Below are 14,942 nucleotides of genomic sequence, written 5' to 3' on the forward strand. Positions count from 1 at the left end.
TTAGGTTAGTGGATCTGAGTGACACCATGTGACCCATCCAGTGTAATCAGTGTGTTATGTTAACTGTCACAACTGACAGTTGGTGATCAAACCCAGGACGCATCCCAGCATGGTTCCCCCTGTCTTATCTTGATTACTGTTTTATCTCTGTTTACTTACCAGAGGAAGCATCCAACATGGCACCAGGAAGTTGGATCCTCCAGGCTTGTTTAGTTCAAGAGGTGGATCAGCAGCGATCACACAACATGAGCCAAAAATTACACACTCTGTCTTAAGATGGGGTTTTAAATCAATTTGTTGTTGTGCATTCATTTAGACTCTGCGTTTAATCCGGTTGATCTTCTTTGATCTTGTTAATCTGTGTATCCCGTTTCTCAGGGACTCTCTGTTGGGAAATATGACATGTGCGGGCCAAAGAATCATAATTCATTCATTAACACATGTTGACTCGTCCTTTGCTGCAGCCAAGTGTGCAGATAAGTCAGGGGGAGGAGAAAAAGTCGGGGTCTATTATAATTATGATGATGAAGCACAAATATCTCGTACCATTTGCCATGTGTCGGAGCAGTTCGGTTTCAAGCTGTCAACCAAGCTCCAGCTGAAGACAGGGGGGAGAGAGAGAGAGAGAGAGAGAGAGAGAGAGAGAGAGAGAGACTCTGCAATGATGATGATGAAGCACAAATACCTCTTACCATTTGTCATGTTTTCATGTGTTTGACCATTTCAATTACATGCTGTCAGCTGGGGGGAGAGAGAGAGACAGAGGCTGGGTGAGTACATGAGAGACGGAGCGCATGCCAGAGAGAGTGCGAGTGACACATGTTGCACCGAGTGAGTGAGGGGGGACACATGGTGGGCCGACGCACAGACAGAGGCAAAGAAAGAAAGAAAGAAAGAAAGAAAGGAGAGAAGGAAGGAGAGCATGAGTAGAATTGCGTGTGAGAGAAAATTGGCAGCAGAAACACAGACAGGGTTATAGAGACAGAGATCAGTTAGAGGACAAGCACTAGGGATATCAACTATCTTTGACCCTCCATCGCTTCCTGAAAAACCTGACCCGCCCCCATTGGCCCACCCTGTAAGTCCCAGCACTGGTGCGTCAAACTAGTCCTATTTTTAACCTGTGGATGGATGAGGGAATCAGGTGGACTCCTCTCTAGAAACAGACAACATCAGATGGGTGTGTGTATGTGTTAGAGATGTTTGTGGAAGTGTGGAATGTTAGTATGTGTGTGCATTTCTACTAATGAATGTGCTTGAGGATGGGAATGCAGCCGTTGCACTGATCTGCCATTGTCATATTTTGCAAATGTAAGAAAAGAGTGTTTTTCTTCTTCTTTTACTTGTTCCTGTTTTTGTTTAATTAAAAATGTTGTAATTGATCTTTTCTTTTCAGTATTTCTTTTCACCTTTGAAAAATTTGCTAGGTCCTGAATACCGGCACAACCAACACATCAGTAAAAAATGCATACTTAAGTTTATGTATATTCTACATAGAAGATGGCATTATAACCTAGCTAAACCTTTGTCACAGACATGTCCTGTCATGACCGCAACTACAGCCACCACGAATGCCGTGATCCTGACATGATTGAAATTAGGATACATAGCGACAAAGTCATGGAAACACTTTTTAACAGCTACTTTTTACAGCTCCCTTATCAAGCCATGAACATACATCTAAAGAAAACAATGTATACTATCAGGTAAAAGAGTGCTGTATAGTGGATGAATAGATTACTTTATTCAAGATGATAAGTGACCAGTGGAGGTGGATAAAGCAACTCAAGGTTAACTTGTTGTGGGCAGTTGGTTCATTCTTGGGTTGGAAATCGCCAGGTGACACAGGCCTCTAGTAAAACTTCTGCCACATGAACACCAGTTTAAATTTCAGCCAGGCACAAAAAATCTAGTGCTGCCAGAGGTAAGTTGTTGAAAACTTCTGGTCTTCTAGGTCTTTATGTCCTTCAAGCATTCTTCAAGTCTGGTGAAGTTGTTGGTTTCATCTAGCTTGAATGACAGGTATAATTGAATATCATCTGGATAACATGACTTTCCTTACTATATTATCTAGAGGAAGAATATGGATAATAGAGTTAGGGCACCAAGTTTGATATGCATAAAGGATTTAAGACACAACATATTTTGGTATAGGTGATTGTCTGGTTTGCTCTTTTATGTCATCAAGCAACAATATTTAAGTCATGCTGCACATAACATAGAGTTTATGATAATTTTTAATGTAATTTGTAAATAGAAAAATAGGGAGGTAGGGACTGAAATACAGAATGTGCATATCTGTACTGAGAGGTGTTTGGTTAAAAAAAGAAATGATTTAAATAGCCTGCAGCTGGGTCAGCCAGACACAGAACGGCAGATCATACATCAACCAATTCTATGACTCACTGGTAGCTCATCAATTAATTTTGGCTACTTCTTCTTATTTAAACATTTTCTGAACTTGAACCACTGCAGTTCATCATTTCATGTCTCCTTGGTTTCCATAATTATCAATGTGTGTGTGTCAAGGGGCCGAGGTGTAAGGCTAACCCGGCGCTAACACTAGACGGCTAATAGGCTCATCCATCATGCAGGAAATGAGACAGGCTCTGCCCTGCTCCCTCTCTCTGCTCGGCCTCCCTCAGCCAACTCTTTAGCCCAGACATACTCACACACTTACTGGTAAAATTACTGCAAAGTTCTCCACCAGGGTATCTTTCTTTATTATTTTAAGTGAACAAGGGGGCCCTTCATAGTCAACGTAATTTATTCAGTGTCTCATTTCGGATAAAAAAGCTAAAAAATGAAGCAATAAGGAGCGGGAAGGTCGCTGTGGTTGGAACCTCCAAACCTCAGACTTTCCCGAGCGTCCTGAACATGGAACAGAGGGTCATGAGGAGGCCCATTCAGTTCTGGCTTTATTTTGACACGGGTAAAAGCATAGATCCATCAGTGAGACCATTTACAGGCTCTTACATTCTTACACTTTGTTACACTGATGTGGTTTCTGAAGACTGTTTTTCCTCTTCAAGCAGTGCATTAATTTTCACAAACACTGTATAAGGTGTACTGACAGAAAACTGATTATAAAATCAGATGGATCACAAGTGTAACTATCATACATAAGACCAAACAACCATACCATAAATGTTTACATCATTGTCTCACGTGACAAGGTTAAACGTGTTGATATGTAGGAATCATAGACGTAGGATCTGTGACGTCACCCTCTGTTTCTGAAGGGCTGCTTTGAGGCCGATCGTTGGTGGCAGCCATATTGCTGCTGTCGAGCCAGTGTGACGTAAAGAGGCGGGCTTTGAGCCTCCTAGCCAACAGCTACGGTGTTCCCGCCTGTCAATCAAGTCAGCTGTGCCTCTCATTGGAAAACTCGTAATCTCAATATCTTTGATATTGCGGCGTCAGAAAAAAATTCATCCCCTTACAGTGTGTGCCGATTGAAAATGAGCTATCCAGACTACACTTGTCTTTTGTACCAGGCTGTAAACATGTTTATTTCTGCTGTAAAGATTGACTTTTTCCCATTCATGTGTATGTGACTTCCGGTACTTCCGGAGCCAGCCTCAAGCAGATCCTCGATGAACAGCAGTTTTTAGCACTTCTGCATTGGACTCATATTTTTAGACCGGAGGTTGCCACTTGGTAGGAATCCATACAGGGATGCTTAACAGTTAGGTAAGTATAAACTCACCTTCAAAATAAAAGCCTCCAAAACATTTGCATTCATATATATCGACAATTATAAAGATATACTATGATTTTCTTCCCATCTTCTTAAGGGGCCATGGACACAGTATGTAGTGAATAGTACCTTAACCCAACTTTAAAAGATCTACTTTTAATGGAATGTCAAAAAATGCAAATATATTCTCAAGATTAAGTCTTTAAGTTGGTTTTAAAGTATCTGTATTGGGACCGTTGATACAAAAAGTAGTGCTCTAAAACGTGCCATGCATGAGGAAACACTGTCTAATAAAACAAAATGTTAATGATGTAGTACATTTAATGGGCTACTAAGCCAAATAAAATCAATTTGACTTATTTAAAGTCAAAATCCAAGGGTGATATGTTGATCATTTTGAAGGGTTCGATCATATGCATACACCACAACTAAAGAGCAACAGAGAGCCCCTCTTATTTTAGAATCTCTGGTAAAAGCACAGCACACGGTGAGAGTTCGCAACGACTCAGCAGGAGATCAAACAATGACCGAAAAGTTACGCCAAGAGAGAGTAAGTGGTATTATTAGCAGACTAGACTAAACAGTGTTGTACTCGATACCAAACCTTGAGTCTGAGTCAAGTTTTGATTCCCCGGTGTTCATGTACGAGTGTAATCTGAGTCACCAGAGAAGACAAGTCGGGCATGAGTTGAGTTCTCATTTTCTGAGGATTTATAAAGAGTACTGCTGTTTCACTCCAACCTATTTGCTGTATGAACCAGGACCGACTGTGTGGGAATCTTTGGATGTGCAGACATTGATGATGATATTGAGGTTTCGTGAAGATGATGAGTATGTTGTTGCTGATGTATTGGTGGTGGTGATAATAGTAATTTAAAAAAACTGATTCTATATACCCCATGCATGGCCTCTAGTTCTGCATGTCAGGACCTATGTATGTCCATGGACTCCTTTTTGGCACTTGCTATTGTTGTTCCCTCCTGTCTAGACCCTTGCTTGTGTTGCACTTACTCTCTCAGATGTACATTGCTGTCGATGAAAGCATCTGTTAAACAAAATCGTAACATTCTAACATTAGAGGCTCACTGATCCTGTTGGTGAGTCTAGAGATTTAAATGATCAATGAAGTTGAGTGAGTGCCTCATGCATAAATACGCACCATGCCTCTTTTTAATGAGGAGATTAACTCATTGATTTTATGCTGAGACATACCTGCTTTTAATGAGAACTTTAACTTACCAATCATCTCGGACCAATGTCTATAAAGTTTGAGGTTGTCTTGCCCTCTCTCTGATGCTTGCTTGCATTGGCTATAAAATCTTTGAAAGCAAAACTAACGACTTGTGGTACTTGACGTTCCATGCAGGTGAACATGTGCCAGCAATTGAGTAAAACTTAAATTATTATAGGGCCAAAAAAATAAGGAAAAACAACAACAAACAAAACAATAAAGAAGTCTTTGTCAATAAATAAGTCAAGAATTTCCTTCATATGGGGCACTGGTGGTCTAGCAGCCTAAGCGCTCCACGTATAGAGCAAGCGGCAGCCTCCGGTCTAAAAATATGGGTCAATGCAGAAGTGTTAAAAGCTGCAGTTCATCGAGGATCCGCTTGAGGCTGGCTCCGGAAGTGCCTGAAGTCACATACACATGAATGGGAAAAAGACGATCTTTACAGCAGAAATAAACATGTTTACATTCTGGTACAAAAGACAAGTGTAGTCTGAATAGCTCATTTCTCGATGTCCTCTCACTGTGGGGGGGGGGGAATTTTTTTCTAAAGCGGCAATTTCAAAGTTATTGAGATTACTAGTCTTCCAATGAGAGGCACAGCTGCTTGTGGGAACACTGCAGCTGTTGGGCTAGGAGGCTCAAAGCCCACCTCTTTACGTCACACTGGCTCAACAGAAGCAATATGGCTGCTGCTGCCGATTGGCTTCAAAACAGCGTTCAGAAACAGATGGGTGACGTCACGGATCCTACGTCCATATTTTATACAGTCCATGGTTTAGAGGCTATAGTCCTCGTTGCAGAGGTTGCCGGTTCGACTCCTGGCCGGTCGATCATTTGCTGTATGTCTTCCCCCACTCTCTACTCCCCACATTTCCTGTCTCTCTTCAGCTGTCCTGTCAATAAAGGCAAAAAATATACCTTAGAATTTCCTTCATCATTTGAGACCAAATATTTGTCAATGCAAGTCTCAGAGTCCAAGTCCAGAATCATTTTGCATTTCTGTGAGCAACACCAACAATTAAAGACATCCCTTAGTGGAGAAATGGAGACTGTATCCTGCGACTTTAAGAGACTATTTTTTATTTCTGTTTTTCTAATTTGAGATCGCCCTCTTCTTCTGCAAAGTAAGAGTGATCGTCTTACATAAATATAAACCTGTTTGCACAAAGATGTCCCGAATAGCATACAGAGTGGAGAAACCTAGTCTGATTTGAACATGTGTAAGATTGTTTTGTTGATAAGTTTAATCTACATTAGAATTACCAATGCAAACACATGTAGGATAAATCACTTGCAGATACACAGACATGTATAAACTCTCACACACTCACATTCTCAAAGGCACACGCACTCACACACACCTTTTGATGGTAAAAGACGTCTTTGAATTGGTCCCAAGTGCTGTACCCAGAAGTCTGTATGTTTTCCCAAAAGCAGGAAAATCATAAAAAGCCTGGGTTCCTAAATTACTGTCACTCAAAGACTTTCTTTCTCCTCCTTCTCTCTCTCCTCCCGTCTCCGTTCACCTCTCCTCCTCCTCGCCAGCCCTGCAGTCTCCGACCCTTTCCTGCTTCCACCAGCAGCAATGGGGGCTTTCTCTTGTTTCCTGGTGCTGGCGCTGCTGGATAAACACACAACCTCCCCCTCATATAAAGGCTCAATTCTTCTCCATCATGTTTAAATATGGATACAAAGAGAAACTTGTATGATAATTTTTGGCATATGGTGGTGATGGGGGTCAGCAGTGGTGGCGGGGTGTGTGTGTGTGTATAAGACGGGTGGGGGCGGTGGCAGGCCAGACAGAGTTCTGCCTTGTTCTGATGCTTGTCTAAGATTTCGAGGTTTTTTTGTTTTATGCAAGACCAGACCCGATGCCATCTGACAGAGTGGGTGAGTCTGTGTTCCAGCGTGTCTGAAAATGTGAGCTTTAACAAACGGCTGGCTCCCTCCAGCCCAGCATGCTGATATGATAAGTGTCGGTAGGGTGTGTAGCAGCATAAAGCAGCACTGTTATGGAATTTGGGTGGCATGTGGAAACACACAGAGAGGCCACAGATTAAACAAAGGCTTAATTGCAAAAGCTCAAATTGAAGGAGACCTCCCCTCCTCTTCGATGGTGGGCTGTCTGGTCCCCTGAGTGTGCAGTGATCTTTCATCTTTGATTTTGCGATGCAGTAATGGAAATGGAGACAGAATCTGGCTCCCAAGTTGGAACATGCCAGAGATGACACAGATACCCTGGATGATACTGATGGCCTGCTGATAGCCTGTAGATCACCTTACTGCCCCGCTGCCAGCAGCAGTGCAGCCGGTTAATACAGGCCCCTGAGGAGCAGGACGGTACCCTCTGTGGATGCTTCAGAGGCCACAGCAGCTTCCAGTAATGCAGCAATGTAGCTTCAGAAGAGCTGTTGGTTGTAAACTTCTCTGACTTAAATGTATCAGTTGCATTACTCTAATTAGGTCAATTTAAAATAAATATAATATAACCAACTACTATATTACAGCTTTTGAGCTGCCAGATTGTGAAAACATATTAAAGATGTTTCTGTCTTTCACCTTCACTTCTGTCTCTTGCCATGATTTGAAGAAACCCACATCCATTTTTATAATTCTTTTAGATTAATATCTGCAAACTTTTAGGTTAATTGGAAACAGTGTGAGTTATTTAGGGGTGATTTTCTCTTCACAGTGAGGCCTGCATTTGTATTAAAAATCTGACAACCTAAATGCTATATTTAATCATAAACTATAAAGCTATAATAAATGATTTCATAACTATTAAATAACAGATTATGTGCTGTGCGAAACCTTTTTTTGTTAATATGCAAGCATTGATGATACGTTTGCACAAATAACAAGAAAATAAATGAGCTTCAAAGGCACTATTTTTGTTTAGTTTATTGGAAGTTAAAGCTCCTGTGAGGAACTTTTGGTTGCTGTCAAAGCACTACATCTAACCCCATTGCCGATTTTTTGCTGTATATTTTTTTAGCTAATGTCCTCTAACAAAAAATCATCCTTTCTTTTATATTCATATGTTACTCAATATGAATGTTTGATTAAAAGCGTATTCTACAGTTGCTTTAACTCACTTTGTCTGACATCTATCCCACTCCAGTAAATTACTATCAGCATTAGAAATTACTAAACAGAAATAATCAATCCTGTTGCTACACCCTAGTTTGCTTTTGTAGCTCATATAGAGGCATCATCATAACTTTCAGTCTGTTTCATGACTTGCCAAAAACTTCTCACAGTAACTTTAACCTTCATTAAAAGAAGTCTAACGGAAGACACAGAGACACAGAATGTGAGGAAAAAAGTGACAGATGTCAAACACCAAATCACACTGGATCTGGCAATCGATCCTGCAACCATTGTGACAAGGACTTTACTCTCTGCATGTAGGGTGACCGTTCTACTAACTGAGCTAAACACAGTTCCCAGAATATTTACTTTTATGCTCAACTTGTGAGCCACTATGGAGAGAAAAAACATCCTCACTTTTCTTCAAATGAAGTCATAACAGCATATCAGCAGATCTTTTCACTTCTGACTAAGTGAAGCCCAAGAGATATGATCAGTACGGTCCAAGAATGACCCAATGTACTTTGCTGTTATGGTATGAGCTGAATGTAATATTTTCTGCTCAACATTTGATGTAAATGTGAGAAGACAGGCAGCACCCAAGACCCATCAGATAGGAGACAGCTTTTGGAATTCATTCTGGTACGGTTCTGGTGTAAAAAGAGATCAGCTGGATTTGAGGGATTTGAGTCAGATCAGGAGTGTGACACTGGGAGTGGGTGGAGTAGGGAGATGGTTTTAAAAAGATGGGTTGGGTGGTCAAAAGGTGGAAAAACAAAGTCCACTCTGTGCGTGTGGGGACTATTTGAATCACCACTGAGTCACTTTATGTAGAGCACATAATTATATTAGGAGGATAATGAATATTTGTTCACATAGAACAATTTATCTTAACAGGTCCTTGGTGTGTTTGCACCAGCGTGAGGGTTACCTGTGATGATTGGCAGTGCTGCACTGAGGTAATAAAGCAGCTCATTCTTCGGCCTGTCAGAACATAGAGCACATTCACCAGCCGCCAAACGCCACAGCTTAACTCTGGGCTACCAAAGAGGACATATAAAAGTTCTGTTTCTTTTGTAATCATCCCAAAAGCCCATTTGATATTTTAATCCAATCACACAGTACCCCATGTCTCTTTCAATGAAAACTCCAAAGATCTGGAAAAACAACACATTAAGCATACATTTGGCTGAACATTTAAACTTTTTCCATTAAGAAAGTTTGTAATTTTGGAGGGATAAATAAAAAGTCCACATCAAATAGAGGATAGTTAGTCTTGTTTCAAGAGGTACTACTGACAATCACATCAAGAGTTGGATCCTTCTACAAGATTTTCAACCAGATTAAACTTTGCCAACTTAACTGAGCAGGCATTTCCATGCACTGACTGCACTGTCTGGACTGTTGATTTTTATACTAACTATAAAACTCTATCTTCCAAAGGCCTTGCTGCATTAATCTTAATGCTTGTATAACTAATAACACCTGGTTAATGTTGAATCCAAACCTTCCTATTGTCTTCAGAGAAGAAGAAGAAGAAGAAGAAGAAGAAGAAGAAGAAGAAGAAGAAGAAGAAGAAGAAGAAGAAGAAGAAGAAGAAGAAGAAGAAGAAGAAGAAGAAGAGAAGAAGAAGAAGAAGATAAACACTATGTATCATTTTGGGCCTCTTGTCCGAGAAGTGACCTTTTAAATTCCCATTCATGTCTGTACGATACAGAGGAAGCTTTTTCTAATCTCATTGTATGAGGTGTGTGTGTGTGTGTGTGTGTGTGTGTGTGTGTGTGTGTGTGTGCGTGTGTGCGTACGTGCGTGTGTGTTGGGTCACCTCATGCCCTCATCTGACACAAAGGCACAGGGGATTAACAGACGTACTGTAGGGAGGATGATGTGAGATAAAACACCCCCATGCCAAACTGTACACCAAAAACTGATCTCAGAGATAATGAAGATCTAAAACACTGATGGTCAGGTTTCCAGTCGGTAACTGACTCACAACAACCTCCTCGCTGCAGCGGGCATGAAACTTGGAAGGATTCTTCCATGTGATGGAGTGAGAGATATGGTCTGCAAAAAAAGAAAAAGTTTTTAAAAAAGCAGGAAGAAAACAGACAAGGCTGGCAGTGTTTCCAGTGAGACTCGTCAGGAATTTAATGTTGCCCGTTTGGTGCAGATGGTTGTGTACACAAAAACAAACATGACTGACTTTTTTTTATGTTTCCCCCCTTTTTGCACCTGTATGTCACTCATGACAAAGTGAGCCTTAAGGGCAAGGAAATAATCAGAAGCAAAGTTCACAACAAGCCCATTGTATGACCACAAATCAGATTTTCTGGCTAATATGTGATGCAGTTTTTTTAAATAACTTTTGAGGTTAAACTAGTTCATTCATTGAAGCCTGTGAAAAAAACAGCTTTCAATAATTGGTGATGCACATTTAGCTATGATGAATATAATGAAGATAAACAAGCAAGTCTTTGAAAATAGATGGCCCTGGTTCAATTCCAATCCAATCACTGTAGAAGTTTTTTTTATAATACCACAATGCAAGAGTTAATTGGGTTAAATTCAAGTGAAAAATTATTTGGTTAAAAGCTAAAGAGAGGAAACATTCTCTCAAAAGAAGAAGTTGTGGTCAGTTATTTGGACATTGATGAAATCATACATGTACAAAACATGGATGTAGTCTCTCTGACATCTCCCATCAGTTTCTGCAGAAATGAGGGCCAAAGTTGGCAGTGTCTGTATTGGAAATTTTGACGAACAACTGACTAATCTAGACACTGAAAACTGGAATAGAGGCCTTATCCTGGTCGTCCGGAAAACATCTACATTGCGACCCTCTGTCAGTCAAATCATACCCCTAATAATGCATTACTGTTAGCCATGGTATAATGAACTGTTCAAGTTTGGAAAAATAATACAACCCTGTTCTGAATTTCCAATCAGGAATGAGGTAAATAGACTATACCTGCACCAAACTGTAAACCTGTTCAATTCTGGGTATTTTAATGTGGGCTGTAACAGGGTCTCCTTAATTTTTTAACACATTGGTTTTATTTTTTAACACCAGAGGTTTCCACTTGGATAAAACCAGATGAGGATAGTTAGCGAGTACCCTCTGTGCAGGTCTTGTCAATTGTCTTGGGGTCATAGATTTTTTGGGGGAGGAATTAGCAAGGTTCTTTATTAGTAGGTGTTACAATTGAGCATATTTGTGTTGAATATTGAAAGTATGACAACAATGATAAAATTGCATGAGGAAAAAAGAGTAGTTAGAATGGCAGATGCAGAATGACTTCCTGAACATTGGCTCTCTGTTCCTAGAACTACTAAAAACTCGTGAAGTGCATGAAAGTCAGCTCTCTGACCATCAGCACTTTAACCAAGCGGTCTACATATATTTTACTGAAGAAGATGAATGCAACATTACTTACCGGTTAATTGCATTGACTCATCTAACTTGCATAACAAAGTATCATCAAAAACAAGATATTGGTGAGTTACCCTGGAGCATGCTAGAAGGCTTCCCCAGTGTCCCACCCGATGAGTCACTATATTTCTCCTCATCCTACTTTTCTATTTTTAGAATGCATGCTAATGTAGCTATGCATTTTATTGATTTTCTGACTTTTGACTTTATAACAAAGTTAATGTTCAGAAAAACTTCACTAAAACTGGGTTAACTCAGGCCGAAACTTTCTGCACTGAGATCTCCTTTTTAAGCATATGGCTGAATAGCTTCTGCTCTCTCTGTGCACATGTTGTCTCAGCATGTCAGTGCAGTGATATGATTTTGGGAAAGCAGCCACTGTGCAGGGCATTAATCAGCCAGAGCTTAGCCTGTCAACATTCAATAATGTTCTTTACTGTGCTCTTGATCCTATAAAGCTGCAGCCAGCATTGCAAACTCTCCCAGCCTGAACAAGGATGAGCTGAAATATTGATTGCTCGCACTTCTCTACATAAATCCTGTTAACAAGAATGCTTCAACTCTCACAGCTGTTGGAGAATTTTGTGTCTCCAGGATTGAGAAAAGCATTAATATTATATGTGAATCTCTAATAGATAGTCATGTACTCTGAAAGCAACATGTTTTACAGTGAGAGATGGGGGTCATGAAATATTGAGTAAGTGCATATAAGGCAATATAACTTTTCAGTTTGGCTCCAGATGTGAGTAAAAAGTAAAAAGTCGTGTTCCTCTCCAGGTAGCAGATGTGAGCTATGATGCATGTTCATCGACAGGAGAGTTTTAACTTCCTTGGGTGTCATTGTTCTGCACTATTGATTTACAGCACGTGTCTGAACAATTTCCTGTGGCCTAAAACAGCCCAGGACATAGTTCGGAGAGGCTCTTGGCCAGGTCATGCTGGGCGATGTGGGTCCAGAGGGAAGCATACTGAAGTCCAATAAAGATCCAACGTGTCTGAGAGCAGAGAGGCCCCAATCCATAGGGGGGGACTCAATCTGTCATGACCTATCAGTGAAGCTTTAAAGCACAGCTATGGCTCTATTCCTACAAGTGTTTGTGACTGAGCAGGTCTGAGCTGCTGCTACCTCTCCTGCTGTCACAAACACTACATGTATGTAATGAGCCAGCACGCCTGTTCTGTGAAGGCTGACATGGCTTAGCACAGAACTAAATGAGACACAGGATGTTGACTGACAAGCACTGTGCTTTACAGTTTATATGGTTCACCTTTACAAATGATGTGTATCTGGTGAAAAACAACTACGCAAGTAAAAATTATTTGAAAAATAATGCTGGCTGTATTCTGTATTGGTAAAATTACTGTCTGTTAATATACCCTGATGCTGTCTGCTTTCATAGTGTACTTGTCAGGACTATTTTCAACAGAGGATGAACATATTTCTGGTGCCAATGAATATGTACAATGCCAGGACAGTGTTTGTGACTCAAAAACTACATTACCCATGTTCTTTGAGGTGAAGAAACATGTGAAAATGCAACATTGTGGCTCATTGATTTGTTGAATTTGAGTTTCATATGGTACATTTGATGAAATTATTTCCATATCAGACTGAATTCATGAAAAATGACAGCAGTCACATCTGAAATAAACCACTCTCTACCCCCTGCTGCTGGTCATCCTGGTGATACATGACAGGTTAGCCAGGAATGTTTTCTTTTCCTCTTTAAAAAAACAGAAGTTGTAAAGTCCAACACAACTGCTTTAGAGCAACCAGTTATCATGTGCCACTTGAGATTTTCTAGGGTAAAGACCCAATACCTAGCGTTAGTACACAACCCGCTGGCTATAATTGTCTGATGATGGCTGCTTGATAGGACGACCAACTTCTTGGGCTTTTGTTGTGGCCAGCACAAAAGACACTGGAGATGAGGTTGTTGAATGTTAATGCAGATGTCCTTCATGGGGATTTATAAAAAGTTAAATTGTTGTCAGATGGTCATTTAAAGGTGCATGACTGCGTTATATGGTTGATGCATTCAGTCTCTATTGATCTGCACAAGGACTGCTTTCCTGCAGGTAACCAATGCCTGCAGAACACTAGTTGTCAGTACCACTTGGACTGCAAACGTAAACTAGAATACTTTCCACACAAAAAAGTAACCACATGTCCCACTGAGTCTGAGTTAATATACAGAGTATGTATTCTGATCAATGTATCTTCAAAAATATACGTTCATGGCTTTTATTACTGGGTCATAGTCTGAGTCATCATTGAGTTTACTCATCCAGTGAGTAACACTGGATCCTGTATTTAAGACATTTAGCCACGATTCTTTGCAGGTCCATAACTTCTTTTATAAATGCCAATGCTCCCTGCAGCCAGCCAAAGCCATGCCACGTTTGCTCTGTCATCTCCTAATGTGCTCTAACAATGTAACAGTGAATGGCAGAAGAGCTAGATTCCGTCAGGTTGTCTTGGGTCATCACTACAGATCTAAGTTAGAAAGGCATTTTGGTCAGCTTAAGTGACTTCTAAAAGGGATTACTTCACATTTAGTGGCATGTTGTCGAGGTCAGGGCTAACCATGGAGAACAGACTCAGGCTGCTTTCTCCACAGCAGGATGTTTTGAGCCTCCAGGAGCTGACAGGTAGAGTTTGTGCTCCAGACGCTCATCAGAGCCAATTCAAACCAAGTCGATGTGCCACAGAATCAGAGGAGCCAACAAAAACTAAGGGCAATGAGGTGAGTCAGTGTTTCTGTGGACCAAAACTAAGTATCCGTTACATTTATCTTCTTCATTTTCATTGTAATGATCTAAATGTGGTTTTAAGTTCTGTAGAGCTTGATTAATAAATATTAAATGTGGCTAAAGTTTCTGAAAAAATGTAAAGATTTACAGTTTCACTCTGCTTCCAGCCACACTACAGTTATAGTTCAGTTATGTGCAAACTGTGTACATCTGCTGTGTTTGCTGACTAGTCAAGTAAACAAAAACACCATCAGCAGGTGTGATAAGGGACTGGGTCCTGAGTACAATATTATGTGTTACTCTTTAAAATGTACAATGTACTTGTATGACACACTATCATTCCTACTTGATTTATAGTTTATGAAGACAACAAATATGACTAACAATCAATGTCCTTTGTATAGTTTCAAAATTAATTCATACACATAGCGACTATTCACACTTTAGCAGTTATCACTATCAGATACTTTTACATCTTAAAGTATTTTCAACAGCTTCCATTTGGCTGGGTCTTTCAGGATAAGTTTTCACAATTCTTCAGCTGACATTCAGTGATTTTCAATGATTAAAGTTCAAATGAATCCTCATGTTCTTTCAGCACTTTAACCTCTCTTTAGCTTAGTGCTCACTCTTGAACTGCCATTCCAACCTCACCCAGACCTACCCCTTAATTTTGTTTAGATCTGTATGTCAACCTTAATGTAAGTTCACTTCTCTGATTTGATTCTCTGAAAATT

The sequence above is a fragment of the Notolabrus celidotus genome, chromosome 14 (genome assembly GCF_009762535.1).
Source record: "Notolabrus celidotus isolate fNotCel1 chromosome 14, fNotCel1.pri, whole genome shotgun sequence".
Classification (NCBI taxonomy): Eukaryota; Metazoa; Chordata; class Actinopteri; order Labriformes; family Labridae; genus Notolabrus; species Notolabrus celidotus.